This window comes from Symphalangus syndactylus, chromosome 15 (assembly GCF_028878055.3).
Source record: "Symphalangus syndactylus isolate Jambi chromosome 15, NHGRI_mSymSyn1-v2.1_pri, whole genome shotgun sequence".
NCBI classification, from domain to species: domain Eukaryota; kingdom Metazoa; phylum Chordata; class Mammalia; order Primates; family Hylobatidae; genus Symphalangus; species Symphalangus syndactylus.
Genome location: NC_072437.2, coordinates 97,089,879 through 97,112,351, shown reverse-complemented (window position 1 = coordinate 97,112,351; position 22,473 = coordinate 97,089,879). Strand labels below are relative to the sequence as shown.

The 22,473-nt window shown below is 41.2% G+C and overlaps 1 protein-coding gene and 1 long non-coding RNA gene across 3 annotated transcripts in view; one reads left to right on the top strand and one right to left on the bottom strand.

The window, feature by feature from the left end:
- Positions 1-18,949, bottom strand: part of FRY (FRY microtubule binding protein) — a 453,339-nt gene extending 434,390 nt beyond the window's left edge. The window contains exon 1 of the mRNA XM_063619275.1: positions 18,751-18,949. The gene's annotated coding sequence lies outside the window, so the exon portion shown is untranslated. The remainder of the gene's footprint in view (positions 1-18,750) is intronic.
- A 141-nt stretch (positions 18,950-19,090) lies between these two features.
- Positions 19,091-22,473, top strand: part of LOC129463604 (uncharacterized) — a 33,468-nt gene continuing 30,085 nt past the window's right edge. For both annotated transcript variants that reach the window (XR_008651237.2, XR_008651236.2), the window contains exon 1: positions 19,091-19,275. This is a non-coding gene — a long non-coding RNA (uncharacterized lncRNA). The remainder of the gene's footprint in view (positions 19,276-22,473) is intronic.

The following is a 22,473-nucleotide window of genomic DNA, read 5'->3' as shown; positions in this document are numbered from 1 at the left end:
TTGATAAGCCAGCCACAGTCTAGCCGATTACAGCATCTTCCTTGTGTAATTTTCAGAATCATTAGGATGCTACTTAAACATACACACACACACACACATACACACACACACACAAAATCATTCTCTGCGGTTCAATTCCCCCTTGCTGCAGATCTCATTAAGACAGTATAATCTAAAGCCACACATGATGAAATTATCATACCCATCAGTAGAACAGACAGAGTGGTGCTGTCTAACTGCTTTTCCCTGGCTAACAATAATGATGGCAGAGCATTCACGTCACTCTTGCTCTGGGTATAGCTCTTGCTGACCTATTGATTTTTCACTTCATCTGAACAGCTTATCTGAATTCCCCAGGCTCCACCTGGATCAGTAAGTCGCACTCACTTTCAAACCCAGAGCCTCATGGTTTTCTACTCAGCCCCCAAAAAGAAGAAGAGGCCCGCCCTTCCAAAGGAAGGTGTGGCTTTGCAATGAGTCCACCAGGGAAGCTGGCTTCTCCAATGTGTTAGAGACATTTTCATTCAGACGTTTAAATGAACGTCTCTGCATATGGAGTGATATGTAAGAAGAGTTTTTACTCCAGAACAAACTGTAGTGGATTGAACTGCTGTATCGTTGGGATCTATGTTTTTGCTTTCAACTTTTTCTGAATGACAATTGTTTTAAAACACTCAGACCCAAGGCACTTCAAAGCATTCATGAGAGAGTTCAGAGACAATTTAAAAATAATAAAGCCTCACACCTGTAATCCTAGCACTTTGGGAGGCCGAGGTGGGCGGATCACAAGGTCAGGAGTTCGAGACCAGCCTGGCCAATATGGTGAAACCCCATCTCTACTAAAAATACAAAAATTAGCAGGGCGTGGTGGCGTGCGCCTGTAGTCCCAGCTACTAGGAAGGCCGAGGCAGAAGAATCGCTTGAACCTGGGCGGCGGAGGTTGTAGTGAGCCAAGATCGTGCCACTACACTCCAGCCTGGGTGACAGAGTAAGACTCCATCTCAAACAAACAAACAAACAAACAAATAAAATAACAAAAAAATAAAGCCAAGGCCTCCATTCTCCTTTTTCCATCACTATCCCAGCACGAGTAACCAAATTACCTCAGATAAGAGATAACTGAATTACTTTTATAACAAGGGCCTACTATGTGTTAGGCACAGCCTTGGGCAGTTTACCTACTCTCTCATTTTCCCCTTCCAACAAACCTTGAAGTAGGCATTATAATGTCCATTTTATAGATGAGAAAACAAAGCACCTAGTCTGTGTCAGGTCCAGGTCAAGTGCTGGGGTTGAGATTAGTGATCAAGCATAGAAGCAAAGGTCTGGACTTGTCCGACCCTGGTTCTACTGCTCAGCAGTGTGATTTCTTCCTTCTTTACTGCTGTGCACCTGCCCTCATCAATGTAGGGGCCACACATTTTAGAGAAGGATGAGCAATCAGAAACAAGCCTGGGTTTGTCTACAGCGCCACACCTATATTGCTCAACTGCCTTCCATGTCAGCCTCAAACCAAGTGCTCATGCTGGTGGCCACCACGTGGAGGGTCTGCCTATCCTCACCCACTATTAAAGTCAGGTCTAATTGGGCAGATATATATATATTTTTATTTCTCCTCATTCTATCCCTCCCCAAGTCCCCCACCCCCCCAACAGGCCCCACTGTGTGATGTTCCCCACCCTGTGTCCATGTGTTCTCTTTGTTCAATTCCCACCTATGAGTGAGAACATGCTGTGTTTGGTTTTCTGTTCTTGTGATAGTTTGCTCAGAATGATGGTTTCCAGCTTCATCCATGTCCCTACAAAGGACATGAACTAATCCTTTTTAATGGCTGCATAGTATTCCATGGTGTATATGTGCCACATTTTCTTAATCCAGTCTATCATTGATGGACATTTGGGTTGGTTCCAAGTCTTTGCTATTGTGAATAGTGCTGCAATAAACATACGTGTGCATGTGTCTTTATAGTAGCATGATTTATAGTCCTTTGGGTATATACCCAGTAATGGGATGGCTGGGTCAAATAGTATTTCTAGTTCTAGATCCTTGAGGAATCGCCACACTGTCTTCCACAATGGTTGAACTAGTTTACAGTCCCACCAACAGTGTAAAAGTGGTCCTATTTCTCCATATCCTCTCCAGCACCTGTTGTTTCCTGAGTTTTTAATGATCACCATTCTAACTGGTGTGAGATGGTATCTCATTGTGGTTTTGATTTGCATTTCTCAGGCAGAGATTTTTACACAGTCATCCCCAGGGATTCTCCCTCATGAAGTGAGAGAGGTGTGTAGAAGTGTTATTTTGATAAACACCAGGGAAAATGAACTTATAAACTATTAGATAATATATAATCAAATGGAATGATAGTTAAATAGGAAAACAAAAATAATGTTCTATAAGCAAACCCAAAAAGGAATGGGACGATTTGTAATTATCTTGTGAACTCGGTTAGTAGAGAAAAGCAAATAAAGATTTCAGTCTAAAATGGCTTGAGGCCCTAAATCACCTGGTTTAAACCTGCAGAAGAATCAGTTTTGCTGAACAACTGCCATAGCTCCAGACGACTAGCATTCATAGAGGAAAAAAAATGCCAAAAAGGCTACGAATAATTCTAGTCTGGAACTGAAAAAAGAAAAAAAGTTAAATGCTGCTCTAGGACAAAAGAGGAAGCTGCTGTAGTAACCAGACTTTTCTACAAAACCGAAACATGTGTTCACCTAATCAAATGGCTCCTAATTAGCTATTTATAGCCACTGCCACCACAGCTATATAGAAGTTTTGGACAAGAAAACTATAGATGTTTGTCACAGGCAAAAATGGATCTGCTTGCAATGCTCAAATAAATATTATAAAAGATGGAATAAAAAATGGAGATATTGTCTCCATTCCATGAAAAAACTTTTTTCAGATTGCTAAGCATGTACCAGGAAAGATTATTTCTGTGGACACACACACACACACACACACACACACACACACACACACATATATATCAAGTCTTTAAGTCTTTAGTACATAGCCAGGTCCTTATATCTGGGAGACATATAACTCTAAATGTACCTAAATCTCTCTCTAGTGACTGAAAAGTTACATTTACATTTGGAGTGATGTGAGCTCTTCAAAACTCCCATTTTATTTCCCTTTAGGCTCTTGTTAATTGCATTATTTTGTCACTAATGTTATTTACAATATACAACATACATCAAGCTGAGATTTTTAACAAAGTACAATTAATAGACTGACTTCAAGTAGAGTTGTATAATGGACTTTGCACATATAGTTGCTAAAGGGTTCAGAACTAAAAATTGTAAGGTGTATTTTAGAAATTTACCAATTTCATTGTAATGGACCAGAAGTTATTTTTCAGCCTAAGCCCATTTTAAAAGGAATTAAAACCAGTGTCATTGCCCTAAATTAAATGTCAATATTAACTCCTTTATTATTAATAAAAGTGTGGCATTCTTAAAGTGCTCTTGATAGCATAAGAGAGGTGTGGAGCCACCCAGGTAACTACAGGAAATAGCTGTATATTAAACGATAGTGTGGCAGGTAGGAAAAGTAACCGTGACAATTTGTGGAGTTAAAAGTTTCACAAAAATTGGAGAGAATAAGAAAGCAAGCATACGCATCTGGGGTAACTTAGGTTAATGGACAAATGGTTCCACATACATAGGCTTACAGCCCTGGAGGGCACATCACCATGCTCACACAGATGGCCCAAACCATCCAGAAAAGAGAAAGTTCCTGGCAGCCCTCTCTGCTTCAGAAGACAGAGGAGTGTGTCTTCATTTTAGAAAGATTACCAACAAAGTGAGAGCTTAAGCAATCTGAAAAACTAACCTATTGGGAACATGTTCGTTCCCCTACAACAGTGGATAAATGAGGCTTTGTTGTACTTGTGAAGTGGCACATGGCAGACTAAAAAAGATGTGGTTATGTCTTTTTTTTTTTCTTAAGAAAAGGAAGCATAAACCCTACAAACAATACACTAAGCTATTGCTAATGCCAAATAAAGTGCTCTATTTGTAAACAGAAGAATCTGTTTGGCACTTAAGCAGTAATGGTTCAGGATCATCTGCAGGATAATTAAATTAACATCAGTCATTCATCACTTTCTTTGGCATTGGTTGGTTAATCCTCAATGAAGACTTTCCTTTCAGTGAAGCATACCCTCTTATTTAACGTGTGTTCAAGTAAAATAGAGATCACCATGCAAAGTTTTAAAAATAAGTAAATCCATCTACAAAAATTCAGAAACTTTACTCAAGTTCACAGATAAAACTCATGAGCAGAACTGATAGGTCCAAAGGCCGGCAGAAGGAAATTTAGCCAACAAAATAGATAGTGTAAAATAAACTCACTTAGACTCTCCCTTCCAAAATTAGGTTGAGCTTTCACTCTAATACTGTATTAAGACTAATATAAAACTTTCAAAAGTAAAAATTTTATATATTTCTTTTCCCTGTATGTCTATTGGGTCAATTCATCATAGACAGCATGTGATGCGATAAAGGACAGTCCCTAAGCTCTCAAAGCCTAACTGCATATGGAACCAGACTTAATATCACTTGATTTCCTTTTGATTTACATTATTTCAGACCAGTCATTTTTACAAAGAGATACTCTATGTCCTTCAAGCATCCATTCTTTCCACAGACCAATATCAATGCTCTTGAGGAACTTATATTCTGAGTGAAAAACAAAATAAATATCATCAATTCTCACTGCACTTACGATCTGAAAGAACATATATTTTTTGAATGACTGTGTTTGTCGGGTGTATTTTAGAATTTCAGAACAAAGAAGGTGTATTTGGACCTATGGCTGTTCAGAATTATAGCCAAAGTTGTGGGCATATATGCCTACTGGAGACAAAATAATAAAGATCTGTTCACAAAAGTTAGATGGCAGCCCAGTTCAACCATTTGTTAGGCAATTTAGTGTCATACTACAGCCTTCAGACCATGCTGGGAGTGGGCACAATCACTGTCCGTGCTGTTTGGCCTCACCATAGCAGCCTCCCTCTAATTTTATGGTTTCTAAGATTCACTGGGTGCTACGGACATGAAAAAGTTTGGGTTTAAAATGTTTTATCTCCCATGGTATCTAAACTTTGGAGTTGGGGACGTCGCCTCAAATTTCCATCTTTCCAGGAGCAACTTGAATCATAGTCAGCAAAGAAGTGATTTTAAAGAGCAGAAAATCTAGAATTGTGGTTCTTAAACACTTTTTACTCATGGATTCCTTTGAGAATCTGATGAAAGATATAGACTGTCTTCAGAAGAAAGAAAAGAAGGATGGGAGGGAGGAGGGGAAAGTAGAGAAAAGAAAAGAAAAAAGCACATGCATTTTGCCTATCTTTTACAAAGATTTCAAGGGAGAAATCACTGATGTCCTGAATCTAAACCAGGACCCAGATAAAATCAATGGTACTGTGGTCATTTTCCCCAGGCTCTTGTTAGCTTTGAATTGTGTTTCTTGTTTTCTAGTCCAGGGTCCAGCTGGCGTCGCTCCCTTGCTGGGTCAGTGGGCCTGGGACACTTCGTTGGGTGGAAGACAGGAGGAGGGCACAGATTCTGGGCTCCTGCTCTTTCTGCCTGCTAATCAACAGTCTTCGGCACTCAACCCTGGCTGAAAGCTCAGGAGGCTGTGCCAGCTTTGACTGTCTTCTACTAAATGAGGGTAATTCACATATAATTTCTTTTCAACACTTCCAGTGTTCCTTTCCAGTGCTAAGGACATAATCCAACAAGAAATCAAGTTCCACAGTTTTAGCAAAAAAAAAAAAAAAAAAAATTAAAAGTGCATATTATAATGCATTTCTGTCCAACTGACATTTCTGACAAATACTTCAACTGTTTAACAAACACTGAGGAGGAACTGAAAACACCAACAAGGCACTCATCCAATTTGCACTAGCCTGTAAGTGCTGGCAAACATCAGTGTCTGTGAAGGCTTTTAATGTTATTGATAGCTTATTCAAATAGGCTGGAGCGGTCCTCCAGGGCCTGAATCACCACTACCTCTGAGGAATAAACCACTTATAAAGCAAAGACAGAGAGAACATGGTCAGAAATGAGTGCTTTGCAATGCCTAAATCAAAATGGCACTTCCATAATGCATCTGTGATGTAACCAGAGGGCAGTAACCCTTTCTTATAGTTACAACCCAATTAGCTGCATGAGGGCCTTGAAAAGCACAGAATGACTTCCTTTAAGGAAAAACATGGTGCTATTTTAGGAAACTTTAACAGTGTGATGGTCACAGAAAATACCATGATCTTAAGGTTTGTTCTTTCAGATACATCCTATGGTCTCACCGAGAGGACAAAAATATCAGGGAAATAAAAAAGACATAGTACAAAAGTAAAGAAATGGGGAGAACAGAAATTGAAGCACTGAAAGAAGATTGGATCTGGCAACTGAGACTTTATGTTGGGGGAGGAAGAAACAGGAAGAGAGAGGGCTGAAGAGGTGAAGCGGCAGCTCCTCGCTGACCGGGGTGGAAAGGAGGCTTGACTGCCACAGATATAGGTGGCGACTAATGGGCTCAAGGCTCAGTGCTCCACAGTGGGGAAGGTAAAAGAATGAAAACATTTGAGGCTAGAGAATGACGACTTTGGTTTTTAAATGTGTATACATATACTATACACACGTTGTAATATATAATTATACATAATACACACATTACACATATGCATATATTTTTTGCTTTTATTTTTTTTGTTTTCTTTTTTTGCAGGAAGTTGGGGATAAGATGGAAGCAGACTGAGGAAAGAACAGGTCAAGGTAGTATAAAAAGAAAAAGAACATCAATTAGTTGAAACATGTTTGAAGAGCTTTGATGGGCTTTTGGAGAACCTTGGTAGCAAAATAAGATATGTGTTTTGGGTAAAATATTTGAATAAAGAACCAAGAAGGAATAGTGTCTGATTCCATTGGTATACAACACCTTACTTCATACTCATCACACACAGTTCAGTATGGTGGTTTCAGACTGACATACTCAAGACACACTGGTCTGCCTGTCCCTCTGGAAACCAAATTTTGGCTACCTCATTGTTCATTAGACTCTGAATCAGGGTCTGATTGGGGAAATAAAAGAAGGAAAAAACCTGAACCAGTTCATTTGTGAGCAGATCCAGTTAAAAGATTTATGGGGAGGAGATTTGAACTATCATGAAGTTTGGTTATTATCTGTGAGTTTCAACTATGTTTGGCATCTTGGCTCCCAGGAGAAGTGACAATTGAGAGCCAGCTGTAGAAACAGCAATTATAGGATGAAGAAGGTATCAGCATTTTGAATGGCAGTTTTTATCGGCAGATGGGCTTGGTTTTAAGAGGCCAGTTGGCAGGGTTGTGTGTCTCCTGACATTCATATATCAGAAGATGCAAGGCAAAAAAAAAGATCATTTGCACTTCCATGTCAGAACCACCAGGATAACTCAGAGACCCTTTTTAGATCATGAAAATAGTGGGAGGCTCATGATGACAAGACTACCGGGCAGATGTAAAAGTCCAGATATAGAGCTCCCTCTTAGCAGGTAGACCCAAGCTTCAGCAATTTGAAAACTCCATGAGGCAAGGAGTATGCCTTATGTAGAGATGGAAAAAGTCCTTAGCCTAGGGACTGAGTAGGGGGTTTTCCAGTGTCCCAAAACACAAGAACCAAGGCCTGATGCCTTTAATCTATGTAAAAATCAGTATAATGATTTACTATTATGGAAAAATAGCTGGGATAAGTTGTCCTATGTGAAGAAAGCAGCTTATAAAACTGTATATTAAATAATTCAGTTTTTGTAAACAATATTACAGGTAAAAAAAGACACCTGGGAAGAAATAAAATGCAAATAGTGATTATATTTAGGAGGTAGGATTGTGGATTGTTTCCATTTTCTTCTATTTGCTTACCTAAATCTTTACATTTTCCTACATTGAACACATATTGCTTGAATAGTAAAAATACATTTTAAAAAGGTATTCATACAAAAAAATGCATTTAATATATTTTAAAATGTGTTAATCAGGTGTCACACACCTGTAGTGCTGGACCTCTGAGAATAAAAGAGCAATTTGGATTTCTAAAAGCTCCTAGTGGCTGCCCCAGGATCTCTTAAGAAAAGATCAGGAGGACACAATGCAGGCTTCACTGCCTACAGTATATTTGCAAGAATGTTTAAGATCTGCTAACTACTTAAGATCTTATGGAACCTGTAATTACATACACTCTATTTTGTCAGTGCATGAATAGTAAACTAGAGGTTGCCTATGGTTTTCTTCTTATTTGATAAGATAATACATCCAAGACTCAAAGGATAGCAAATAAAGATGATAGTTCCCCAATGTTGGCACCAGAGTGTTGACTGGAAACTTTCCTTGTTTTCTACTTTTGGTGGATTTAATTCTGCTGTTCTGCTGAGTGGGTGCAACTTTCTGCAGAGAATAAGGCCACTCTGTGCTCTGCCTCCTTCCTTTGGAAGTGCTTCCTTTTCCACTTCTGCTTTCTATTCATCTAGCCACTTCATGTAAGGAAGAAAACACAGGGTTGTAGAGTGGACTTATTAGGGCCAGTAAGGAAGCTCCTGTGAATGTGTGATGTTGAGCAGCTAGGGTGGGGTTGGTACCATAGCAGTGGAAATGGCTGGGCTAAATCTAGAGATAAAAATGCCTGTGACTTTCACTAAACCATTATATTAATTTCCCAAAGCAACAATAACAACTGTAACTTTAATGCACTAGATGCCTTACACAGATTATCTTGCAAATTCAGAACAAACCTGTCCAGTAGAAATGAATAGACCTATTTTACAGACAAGGAAACAAAGGCAGAGGGATGTGAAGCACATGCCATGGTCATATAATGTACGCCGACATAAGCACATAGAAACATCCAGCTATGAAAACAACATAGAAGCCTGCTTTCATAGCAGCTCATCATTAACTTCTCTTTCACTGAATGGAAGAGTTTAACTCAAAAATGAGTTTGTAAGCACATATCAAGTGCTTAAATACATAATTCTGAAGACACTCTGGGTTCTCCTAGCTTCTTCACTGGCTATTAGGGTGACTTTGGGAAAAATACCTCACCTCTCTGTTCTTCAGTTTGCTAATCTGTGAAATAAAGACAATAATGGGGTGTACCACATGGGGGACTACTGTGGGGATGAAATAAGGGGAGAAGGTAAAGCCCCCAGGGGTGATCCCAACCATACAGTCTTCAACAGTCATTGATTCTCTCCTCATTCTGTGGATGAGGGAAAGCAAGTCCAGATGAGCGGCAGCTGAAGATCTTTCAATTCTAAAATCATATCCAATATAATATAGCTATGACTCCAGGGACTTCTTGGCCCCTATTTTGATACTTTATTTTTTTTACCTGAGACGGAGTCTCGCTCTGTCGCCCAGGCTGGAGTGCAATGGCGCGATCTTGGCTCACTACAACCTCTGCCTCCTGGGTTCAAGCAATTCGCCTGCCTCAGCCTCCCATGTAGTTGGGACTACAGGAACACGCCTCCACGCCTGGGTAATTTTTGTACTTTTTTTAGTAGAGACGAGGTTTCACCATGTTGGCCAGGCTGGTCTCGAACTCCTGACCTCGGCTGATCCACCCACCTCAGCCTCCCAAAGTGCTAGGATTACAGGCATGAGCCACCATGCCCAGCCCCTATTTTAATACTTTTGATAGACAGAAAAGTCATTCTTCATTTCCATGCACGATTCATACAGTTTTAACCTCCAGCTCTCACAGAAATAAGAAAAACAATGCTGAAGTGAACGTTTCCTGGGGATTGAGACCAAATTTCAAAACCTTAATAATGTTTTGGATAAGTGTGTTTTCAAGAGATATAACTAAGGTAGAGACACTGCCTAATGTGCTACCATTGTCTCTGAGTGACCAGACTAAAGACTTTTGTTGAATTTATTTCTACTGTCTGGAAAAGCATCAATGTAAAATAAGAAAATCCTGATATTTAATTCTGTCTCAGTGGGTTCTAAATAAAGTCCCTACAATTTACCTTCTTTAGTAGTGGTTCAAGGATTGTTATTGTTATTTTTGTTTTACTAGTTAAACAAATGAAAAAAAAGGTCAGTGGACACAGAATTTCAACTTTTCAAATCACATCTGATTTTTGTCAAAGCACAAGCTGCATCTTAAAGAGGTGGCAATAAATGTGTATGTTTTGTGCTCTGAACCTTCCATTTGTATTTCCAGGTCCCAAATGTCTGCTCACCTCCCTCAACCACCATGAACCAGATTCTGAGAACTCATGCCATATATCCCATATTCATCTCAATTCCTTACGTTTCTTCCATAGTTTTCATCAGCCATGTTTTTATCATTTTTGTCACTTTCCCTTTTAGAATTATCTTACTATATTTCATTATTTACATGCTTTTCAGTTTTCTTCATTCCAATGCATCTGTCTTTTGTAAGATGTCATAAATATTCAGAAAAAAATATTAACTGCTTTCACATCTGGGATAAATACATTACTTTGTTTGCTTTCTTTTCCCCCCTTCCTGCCCCCTCACACCAACATTTAACACTAAGGCCTATCTGAAATTTATTGGACTATTTGGTTATGACAAAAAGTATATTATTCTCTTTCTTACTGTTTTTACTTCTTAGAACTGCTATTCTATTGGTCTTGCAAACTTCATTAAATAATTGATCCTTTCTTCAAAGCTCTATTGTTCATTTGTATGTTTTAAATTAAGTTCACTAAATAATCTAAATATGGAATTTCTATTTATTTTAATCTGTCTAGTGTTCAGTCCAATATCATAGAATTTTAGTAACAGCCACTTGTAATTGATATTTTAATTTGTTTAGGCCAGTTTAACTTCATGGCTTCTATTCATTAAAAAAGCAGTTTTTATGTTCTTGATTCTTCCTTCTAGATCATTTAACTATCAGATTATAGAGTATTTTGTAAGGACTTTTATTCATAATTTATAGGAATCCTTAAGCCAAAGAAGGCTGGGAATTTCTGTGTCAACCAATCAACTAACATTTTTAAATTCAACCAATATACATTAAGCTCCTACCACTTGCAGGCATAATGCTAGGCTCTAGGACTAAAAAGATAAGGAGGGTTTGCCTCTTCCCACCCCATCCCCCAATCAGTGCAATTCAAATTTATGAAGGTTTAAGCTAAGATAGAATGCACAAACTGACAACAGCTCCAGGAAGGCTGTTCGCCTGCCCCCTCCACCCACCACCCTCACCATTATGGGCTTTCACTTATAAGTATCAACATAAACAAAAGGCTCCAGGAAAGCAAGGGCCTGAGAGGATTTCTGCACATTATCTCATTTGACTAAATATTCCACATGTATAGGGGCCTTATTTGTGTATGGAATTGGAGGTTAAAAGACATGAAAGCCTGGATTGAAAAATTTGTCTTAAGAGACATGCTTCACTGGGATGGATAAAGCCAATGATTGTCCTGACCAACCTCAAACCCAGTTCAACACCATTAGCCAGGCAGAAATGTTTTGCCGGCCATTTGAGGCTAACACTGCCACTTTAATTAAAGAGTTATGATGTCAGTTTGGAAACACAATGGGAGAGCAGCTGTGCTCCAGCAATACATTAATACAATTTCCATCAACATGGATAAGCTCCTACACAATGCAAAGGAGATGTGTGTAAGGTTACAAGGTGAAAGCAGCTGTAAGGAGAGGGCAATCTCAGAGTTTCTGCCGTGAAGGAATTACTCTTCTTAGATTATTAGATTGACCTCTTGCTTATGCTTTCATTAATATTTCTTAACATGCATGGTCAAGATTCTAAGTCACAGGACTTTAAAGGTGCTATAATCATTAACCAACCACATAAAGAAAAGTCATGAGGCTGACCATAGCAATAGGTCATTCAGTTTACTTAGCAGTGAGCCCTAACACTCCCACCTTCATGCACTCCTGCCATTCATCATGGTAAGTAGTGCCTGAGTCTAAACCCATGTCCATCAGAGTTAATACAGGTACATTTTAAACGTTCTGTGACTAAGCTTGCCACTAACACATATTTTGTTAATTACCTTCATGTAATTCTCTCCAGTATCATTACTTCATATGTGTGTATATATCATCTGATCATTTGATTAATACTGACATGTAGTCAAGAAGAAAAGTATGTTTTATGCTATTTTGAGTAACTTCCATTTAGAAGCCTACTCCTGAGCACAAAATTTGCAACACACAATTTACTTTGCAACTACAATATTTACTCTGAGAAACACCCTTTTAAAAAGATGCATGTAGCCTTCATGTTTCCTTATTTTTGTTGGTATTCCAAATCCACAGTGGATAAGGAATTACCCTAGACATATAATTATCTTGTTCATTTTAAGACCTTATAGCTAAAAATGTATTTGCTTAAGAGTTCACTAATGTTTTGGTGTGTGTGTGTGTGTGTGTGTTTTTTTTTTTTTTTTTGAGACGGAGTTTCACTCTGTCACCCAGGCTGGAGTGCAGCGGCGCGATTGGCTCACTGCAAGCTCCGCCTCCAAGGTTCACGCCATTCTCCTGCCTCAGCCTCCCAAGTATTTTTTTTTTTTTTTGAAACAGAGTCTCGCTCTGTCACCCAGGCTGGAGTGCAGTGGTGCAATCTCTGCTCACTGCAACCTCCACCTCCCGGGTTTATGCCATTCTCCTGCCTCAGCCTCCTCAGTGGCTGGGACTACAGGCGCCCACCACCACGCCCTGCTAATTTTTTTGTATTTTTAGTAGAGACGGGGTTTCACCGTGTTAACCAGGATGGTGTCGATCTCCTGACCTCGTGATCCACAAGCCTCGGCCTCCCAAAGCGCTGGGATTACAGGCGTGAGCCACTGCGCCCGGCCAGAGTTCCCTAATGTTTTAAAAGAGTCAAGTGTTTTGCCTTTTTTGTCCTGAGTGGGGTTCATCCTTCATCTGGGGATCCTTTATGTAGCGCAGGTTTCTCACTTTTTTCTTTCTCTCAAGATAAACACTGCACACCTGACTACAATATCTCAAGAACTGAGTGTTAGCATGGTTGGACCATCTGGCACCACAACTCAGATTTAATTAATGTTTACTGAATACCATGTGTCAGAGTCCAAAGCACATTTGGCTGAATACCCCATGTGTACATAGGCTTAATTCATTAGTTGACTGTTTTCCAAAAATCCCCATACATCCACCATGAATTTTATTCTCTATATTCTGATGTTTTGACCTCTTGGGGACTTGCTGGCCTGGACGGACTGCCCCTCCCAGGGTTAGCCAATGCCTGCACACAGTAAGGGACTCACCTGCAAGCGCCTCTCCATATGCAAACCAACAAAGAGCCCACACCCCACCAGCTCCATTATCAGACTCATACTCTGGAGCACTATTCTCCTTCCCTAATCACCCCAGGGCCACGTAGCAGACAACTAGAGACAGCCCTGTACCTCAGAGCCTGCTAAAATGATGCAAACTAATCAATCCTGAACCTGCTTACCCTGCTTTGCTCATTCCTTCCCATGGAAACCACCGTAAGGCTCTTGCCCACATTATTTCTTGTTCCCCCTGCCTCCTGCCTGATCCTGCTGCTTCCCTGTGTGCCCCCTGCGTGGCGTGCCATGCTGTACCTCTGGTTTCTAGGGGACTCTTGAGTATAATAAACTTCCTTTATGACAGTCATTTCTGTGTCTGCATGTTTTACCATACCTGGTTAAAACAAATCCTAGGTACTATTAAAACATCCCACATAATTATAGAATTGGCAGCTAAGATTATTTGGGTTTTCTTTCATCCCACCCTCTATGCTCAGTAAACAAGTTTTAAACTTTTTGTCGTTTACATTACATTACCTTGTCTGGCCCACGTTAACAATACTTAATAAAAGCAATTATATGTAAGTTCCTTTAGTGAATAACCAAAAAGATTTAATTAACCATTATTTTCTACTATATGAAAGAGCAAGCTCTAGCTATCTACCATGTCGCTTCCCGGCACCCACCACCATGCCACATTGCTTCACCGTACTTGGGGACAGGCAGTAATGACACTTTGCCCACATCATCTTCCCCTGAGCTAGCAGGCTGGAACCCACTGGCGACCTCAGTTTGTAAGATATGTGTTCAGAGGTCCCATATTTCACTGGACTGGAAGCTGGGTGCGTCTTTGCAGGTCTAGCTCTTACACCGAGTATGGGGTTATTTGGGCGATGCTAATTGGCTTTAGATCCTGGGACTGCTTCAGAGAGGGTGCTAAGCTAGTTTCTGTGCCATTCCTTCTGCTGGCATCTTCATCTAGCATCCTGTCCTTGGTCTAAAAGTGCGCTCTGCCTGAGCAGGCGGCAGCAGTGAGGAAGCAGAGGCACTGGCAGATGGAGATCTGTGTTGCCCAGCAAGGTTTCTTTCTCTTTTTCTTCGTAACATGTGAAAATGTAAAGACAGCCATTTTCGGGGTTAAAAAATGGACTCTAGGGCAATGTACCTAAGTAGATATATATATTCCTGGGGATGTATTTCCAAGCAAGGTCACAAGCACTGAGTTTCTGCTTCAGAGAGGCCTACAGACACTTCTCTGTTAATTCTAGTAGATGTTAAATGTACAACAGGACAAGTATGTAAAATTGGACTAGGTATAGAGTTCAAGAAATTGATTTTAGACCATACAACAGAACCAAGATGTAAGTTGTTATATAATCCTTCAGTGGTAAAGATGAATAAAAGATATAATGGAATTTCTTCTATCCTAAAGTAGCTTTGTAATGGCATATTTGGAATAGGACCCTGTAAATTAAATCAAGGACTGCTTCGCCTTTTTCACGTTTGGCACTCCTGTCAGTGTCATAATTTTAAGAATATGTACTCTAACCAACAGGAGGGTAGTGAGCTTCTCAATGTGTCTCCACGGCTTCCATGGAGGATATTTACTCACTCATTCTACTATCTATTTTATTGAGCAGGTTTACTATGTATAACAGACTGTCTTAAGCTATTGGTATATAGTAGAGAACAAAAGATAGAAAAAGTCCTTGCCCTTCTGCAGCTTGAAGTCTAACACCATGAATGACTGTATAAATGAATGAATACACAAAAATGTAATCAGGTTAGGGATCATGAAACTAAGTGAACACAGATTACCATATTTCATTGATAAGATTACTTTTTCACATTTTAACATCCCTGAAATCAAGATATGTCTTAACATTTATGGTATATTAAAATTACTGACAACTTGGCAGTACCCACAGCACAACTGTCATGTCCCTGCATGTGCATAAACTTAGTCACAGCTATTCATTCTGTTTTCACTTCTACTGAGTTATGGGCATTGTTGGCACTGCACGTGTTCTGTTTAATTGCCACTGAAATGGTTTTCAAAAAGATTACACTATCATTTGGCACTGCAAAGAGACATTACTGTGTATGCATGAAGGCACCAAAACAGCAGTGTGACATAAACCTTCTATTACTAAAGGAAACATTTGTCTCTGTTTGGCATTTCCATATCATTTTACAAAGCAAGATCCAAATGCTTTACCAGACTGAATAAAGAAACACATAAGTTAATGAAGCTATGTTACAGTTTGTTACTGAGATTCACGCAAGTGAACCGTCACACCCCAAGCAACGCTACCAATAACACTGGCAGGAAAATGTACCGAAACCCAAGGAAGAGATGAAGGAAACTTGAAAGCAACGAGACTAGTGTGACCTATCCATGCATTATCATGGAAGAATATCCTTAAAGTGAAATGTCATAATAATTTTCTCTTTGCGTACAGCAGAAAAATAATGCTATGTCTTACAACTGATGGCATTTTTAATTTGATGAAACATAGAAATAAAGACGGAATACTAGTTAATAAGAAGTTTTAGAAAGAGAACAGCACACAGAGTGGAAGTTTGTTGATTCTAGACAGTTTTAAGTTAATAAGGTATTGCAAATGCACAACTTTAGAAAAACTACAATTTCAATAATTTGGCATAGTTTTGCAGATCACTAGCCACTTAAAAAAGTCTATTCACTCTTATTTCTAACAATGTTTTGGGTACACCTTCCATTCTGATGTAAGAGTGTGATAAGAAAGCCTCATGTTCTTCTTTCCCAACTTTAGTTGGTGCTACTTTGATTTTTGGCAGTTTAGAGATATTAGAAGTGAGGTGCTGGATCTGTATTCTAAACTCAAACCTTACTACTGCTACCAAGAATAGAGTGAAAGACAGGAGGGTCCATTTGAAATCTCAAAGCATGCATATGGGACTTTGAGATTCTTAGCACAAGAGTAACATGAGTAAAATGCCAACTATAAGGATACATTTCCAAGCAGCATATGGTCACAGCTCAAAAATGAACTTTTTTTAAAGCTTACTACTGCAAATTATTTTAGAACCAGAGACAGTTAAAAACCATATCAAGGAAGAGAACACACACACGTACACACACACACAAAACTCTAGGGAAGAGAAATTATAAAACAATGGATGTAGATTATAATAGAAATAATTTTTTAGGCACAGCTTCAAAACTGTCACAATTGTGACATCAGTTTTTTATACTATTCAGCCAAGCAACAACTACTTTAACATAAAAGTGAGTATCAAATCAGGAATAGGTGTGTGGCTACATCCATCACCAAGACAACAGGTGGAGTTTTATATGGTGAACACATATTTCAATAGTGTTGAAAATAGACTGCATCATATACGTGGTATTTCCCACTATCCAGAAGGCCTGCTTTCTGTCCCTAGGGCCCTGCATGGAGAATTCAGGGATTCCCTGGAACTAATACTACTTTCCCCAGCGACTTCATTTCAGTCTTTCCTTTTAGGTAGCCTGGCCCGGGTCAGAAATTCTCTGACAGTTGGTACAAGAGAACGAGTGTGCCAGTGTGAACGCTGCAGGGGATGTGTTGTTGCCAACTGATGGGCTGTACTTCCATATGCAGAGCTAAAATAGACTTGGATGGTTGAGAGGGTAGAGACTGCTCTTTAAGTGCCAGTAAGGGAAACACTTGGTTACCTGTCTTCTGGGGCCAAATTATCTGAAAGAATGAGGTGGGTTTACATGTTTGGATATGTCCATCTGATTTATATGCTAGGGATGGGATGGGGAGAGTCTGCAGACCGCCAGTGTTGCCTTTCAGTATACGTGTACACAGTAGGGGTTCCCAGTGGGAGAAAACACTCTGTAAAGGGGTCTGATGCACCAGGCCAGTAGAGATAGCATATGTTGCCACTGCATTACAATAAGGGCAACTCTCAAGAAGAACTGGGAGATAGCATAGAGCATGGGCAGGGAGTCAAACAGATCCAGGTTCAAATCCTGCCTCTATCACTTACTTGCCCAATAATCTTGGCAAAATTACCTGAACTCTTTAAATTCAAAAATAGGGAAACTAATAATAATACCTCCTTAGAGTGATTGCAAGAATTAAAGTATTAATATATGTCCACACCTAGTAATGTGTCTGGTGAATAAAATATGCTCAATGTATGGACACTACTGTGTCACCACTAGAGAAATTCCCTTAAATGTAAATGTTTTTGCAGATACGTTTTTTAGCATGGGGGTAAATTATATGGACCATAAAATGGCCTTGGCTAAGGTGTTTTGAGGGAATTATGAAGTTGTCTTATGGTAGGAATACGTCTTGATAAGAAAGGAAACATGTAAATGTGAGCATCCACGTGTGATCAGTGAGAATGATGCAGAATTTAACATGCATTTTTTGAGATTTGCTTAATGGCAAGACTATGCGATATCTACCTCTACCTGTCACTACCTCTACTCTGAGCAGCTTTATGATAGATGTGTTCCTACAATCTTGTGTAAAACTCAATTTTAACTCTAAGCATCACTTCTCTGCATTGGAGGAAGTTTTGTAAAGCAAATAACCCCCACCTAATCTATCTTGCTTTGAAGGCTGAAACTTTCTCCTATCTTCGAGTGGACAGGCATGTGTTCTGTATTTTTTTTGCACTGGGCTATCACCCTGAGAGGTGAGCCATAACTTCTACCCACTCTGGTATGCCCCACAGCACCCTTTCCAAAACTGCAAAAGCCAAGCGAAAGTATGGGCAATAAGAAAACATTAAGAATTGGCAGAGTAATTATTGGCACCTTGGACACACTAGTGTTTGGGGATATTTAATTAGACGGCAAGGTAGATTTAAATTTTTGAAGCTCTTAGAGCATAGATCTTGGTCGAGTCCATTCTACGGGGAGATAACAAGGGGCCATTGACCACCTGCTGCACTGTTTTCAAGCAAAATCCACATTGTGCGGGCTCTGGGTGCCATCTCCACAAAGCCCCCTCCCCAAGGGGGATTCCCACAGAGGAATTTTCTCAAAGAAGTTCCCGTGTCAGGAATGCTGCTCGGGTACGGGTTCCCACGTGCCCACACGCACGGCACGGGCTCACACGGCAGGGTGAGCTGCCTCTTTAAAGGCGCGGACCTCAGGGACCCCCGAGTCTGGCTCCTCAAGTCTGGGCATCAAACTTTCTCTTGGAACAAAACCTCTTTCAACCCACATGGAGGAAGGAGGAGGACGGAGCCCGGGGATGCCACCAGCGGCGGCCCGGAGACAGCGCTCCCACCCCCGCCCGCTTCCCTCGGTCCCCACCCTCTTCCTCCGAGGGAAGGCGGCCCCGACCGCACAGCCCCGCCCGGCCCCACCCACCCGCTCCCCGGCCCACCTCCCCGGCAGCGGAGCCCACAGCCTCACAAAGCTACCTCCCGGGCGCTGCGGTTCCCCGGGGCGAGGGGGGAGCGGGGCTGGGTACCTGAGGAAGAGGCCAGGACACTGGCGCCCAACGAGACCCACAGCATCGCCCCGGCGCCGCCGCTGTAGTTGCCACCGCCGGAGGCTACTTCGCGGCGCCAAGCTCTGGAGCCTCGGGGACCTGGTGCCGCCACCGCCTGCGCTCCCCGCGCTGCGCTGCGCTCGCTGCGCCCGGGCTCGGCTGCCCGGCGACCGCCACGGTCAAGCAAAGCCCCGCCCCGTGCGCGCCCGGCGAGCCGCGGACCCCCAAGGACGCGCCGCCGCCCCGATTGGCTGCGGGAGTCGCTGGCCCCGCCCCTGCTTGCCGCGCTCCTCCCACGCCGGGGGCGCGCGCTGCCGGCGGCACAGAGACTGGCTGCCTCTCCGGGGGCGTCGCGGGAGGGTGCGGTCCGCGCTGGGCGAGGCTTCCTGCGGGCACCGGCGTGCTCGGCCTCCGCTCCTGGGCGCTGCAGTTCTCCCTCTCCTTGCCAGCCCAGAGATAAATAGACGGCCAGAAAGAAAAGAAAAAGAGAAAACATCTCTAGAGGTGCGCGGGGAGGGCAGTGGCCGCGGCACCTGTGGTGTGAAATCTTATTTGTATAAATTCGTTTCTCACGGAAGCCCAGGAAAGGCTGTCTAGGGTGGAGCACTGGAATTGTCACCAAGGCTTTTTTGTTTTTGCTTGTTCTTTAACCTGAAGGTGTCCTTACACACCTCTAGACTTCTTTATCTTATGAAGAAACTAAATCCAGTTAAACAAGTTGTCCGAGGTCATAGAGCTGGTTACAGATTGATTCTGTATTTCGATGCTAAATCAAAGCTGCCTCAGCGTTTATTTCTTTTCTGTCCAGAGAAGAGTTGCATTCTCATATGTAATGCTATGTATACTGTATAGCAAGCAATCAATTAAAAATATAGAGATAGAAAGTAGATTGGTGGTTGCTAGGGTGAGGGGGCTGGGGAGTGATTGCTAATGGATGGGACTCTCTTAGGGTGATGAGAATGTTCTGCAATTTGATAGTGGGAATGGATGCACAACTCTGAATATTCTGAAAACCACTGAATTGTACATTTTAAAGGGCTGAACTTTATGGAATGTGAATAGTATCTCAATAATTCTGATATGTAAAAATGTATTGGCTGGGCATGGGGCTCATGCCTATAATCCCAGCACTTTGGGAGGCGGAGGCAGGTGGATCACGAGGTCAGGAGTTTGAGACCAGCCTAGCCAACATGCTAAAACCCCGTCTCTACTAAAAATACAAAAATTAGCCGGGCATGGTGGTGCGTGCCTGTAATCCCAGCTACTCGCGTGGCTGAGGCAGGAGAATTGCTTGAACCCAGAAGGCGATGGTTGCAGTGAGCCGAGATTGTGCCACTGCACTCCAGCCTGGGTGACAGAGCAAGACTCCGTCGTGAAAATAAAATAAAATAAAATAAAACTGTATTAACGCTTGAGCCCGGGTGGTTGAGGCTGCAGTGAACTATGATGGTACCACTGCACTGTAGCCTGGGTGACAGAGAGAGACACTGTTTCAAAAAAAAAAAAAGTATCCAGAGTGATAGTGGTGTGGGGAAATCCACATAAGCACGTATTTTGGAGTACGTCACAATTCTTTCTTTGTGGGCAGAAATTATGACTTATGTACTAGCATCCATCCATTCATTCAGCAATCCACATCCATGTTTATCAAGTTACTCTGACATGGGTACAAAGATAAATAATGCATGATCTCTGTCATCAAGGAGTTCCCAGTCTACTGAGGGGACAGTTTATAATATAATAAGGTGTCACTCTAGGGAGGTAAACGAAGTGTAGGTTTAAGGCGCTAAGACAATCATAAAGGGGCTGAAGGATGTGTAATGTTTCAGCAGTGGCCAAAGTGGCTGAGTGTGAGAGGTGTGACAGGAAGTGAAGCTGGACAGTTACAGGACAGAGTAGAACTGTGGACTAGAGCTCAGTTAAAGAGGCACAGGCTAATTAGGAAGTAAATTTTCTATTCCTTCTGGGTCATTTCTATCCCTGGTGTAGTGTGTGATTTTGGTGAATGGTCTCAATCATCATCATATAAGCAAACAATGGTAACACCAACTGACTTTTGTTTCTACCTTTATGGTATGTATAAACGGTTTTTGTGCATTGCCTCCTTTGAAGCTCAGAGGGGTGAAGGGGATATGCTCAAGGCTTTATGTCTTTTAAGTGACAGAGGTTGGATGAAACTCCATCTACTGACCTTGGATCCTATATTCTCAATATTGTCAACCTTTCAAGTTGTAAAGCTTCCTTATAAGTGCAAAGAACTTTTGAGCTCAAAAAGCTCTCTAAGCAGTAGCAAGTGAAACCTGTTTTTTCACTTGGAGTCTTTCTGTGTTTTGATTGGGAGCTAGAAACATTACAAGCCCTAGGAAAAAAACTTAGCTACTAGTCTTAGCTCTTCAATTGAGTCTGTTCAACAAAGCCCTGGATTCCAGGTTTCATAAAAAGTGACTCTACAATGTAAAAACAGGAGGCTGCCTATTTCTATTGTCACTATACAAATGTCAGCATACTGAGGGCACCTTCCTTTACATCCATTCATCCTTCCATCCCTCATGGGATTATAAACATCTTTTGAACGTAGGTACAGGTTGAGCATTCCTAATCAAAAAATCCAAAATCTGAGATGCTCCAAAATCTGAATGTTTTTGAGTGCTGACCTGATGGCATAAGTGGAAGATTCCATTCCTGACCCTATGTGATGGGTTACAGTCAAGACACAGGTATACAACACACAGTTTACTTAGAAAGAAGACCCCTGCAGCCCCCATCAGCTATGATTTTTTTTCATGCACACACAGATTTCCCTACGCAGGCATGCCCACATAGGATAATAAAATGGCACATGTGCAGGCTGGACTCTTCAATGGCAGGTTCCGCACGATGCCCCACACTGGGTCAAGTGCATTGCTCACTGTGTTTTTTGTTTGTTTGTTTGCTTATTTTCTGCTCCATGGTATAAAAATATTATTTAAAATGTCAAAAGGGCCTGGAGATACCCCGTGGGTAACAATGATAAGAAATAGAGGAAGCATTTATGTTAATCTATAGCACAGAAATTTTAGTTGTTGGAGAAACTGGACAGGGTGTGTGAAACATCTTACGGAAGAGAATGGGATAGGAATGACCATCATATATGACCTGAAGAATCAGAAGGCTGTTGAGGTTCTATGCTGAAAGTGATGAATAGAAGTTAATGAAAAATGTGAAAACATTGCATAAAGCTAAAAATGCAGATTTTGATCATGTATTGAAAGAGTGGATGTGTCAGCTTTGCAGTGAACACATGCCACTTAATGGTATACTGATCATGAAACAAGAAAAGAATTATTCATGATGAACTGAAAACTGAAGGGAACTGTGATATTCAACAGTCTGAAGAAATTTAAGAAAAAAACACAGCATTAAATTGTTAAAGATTTTAGTTGTAATAAAGCATCTGCTGATCATGAGGCAGCAGAGAAATTTTTTTTTTTTTTTTTTTGAGAGAGAGTCTAGCTCTTGTCACCCAGGCTTGAGTGCAATGGCGAGATCTTGGCTCAGTGAAACCTCTGTCTCCCAGGTTCAAGCGATTCTCCCCAGCAGAGAAATTCATTGACAAGTTTGCCAAGGTCATGGCTGATTAAAATCTGACGTCAAAACAAGTCTATAATGCTGATGAAACATCACTGCTTTAGTATTATTGCCCCAGAAAGACACTGACTGCAA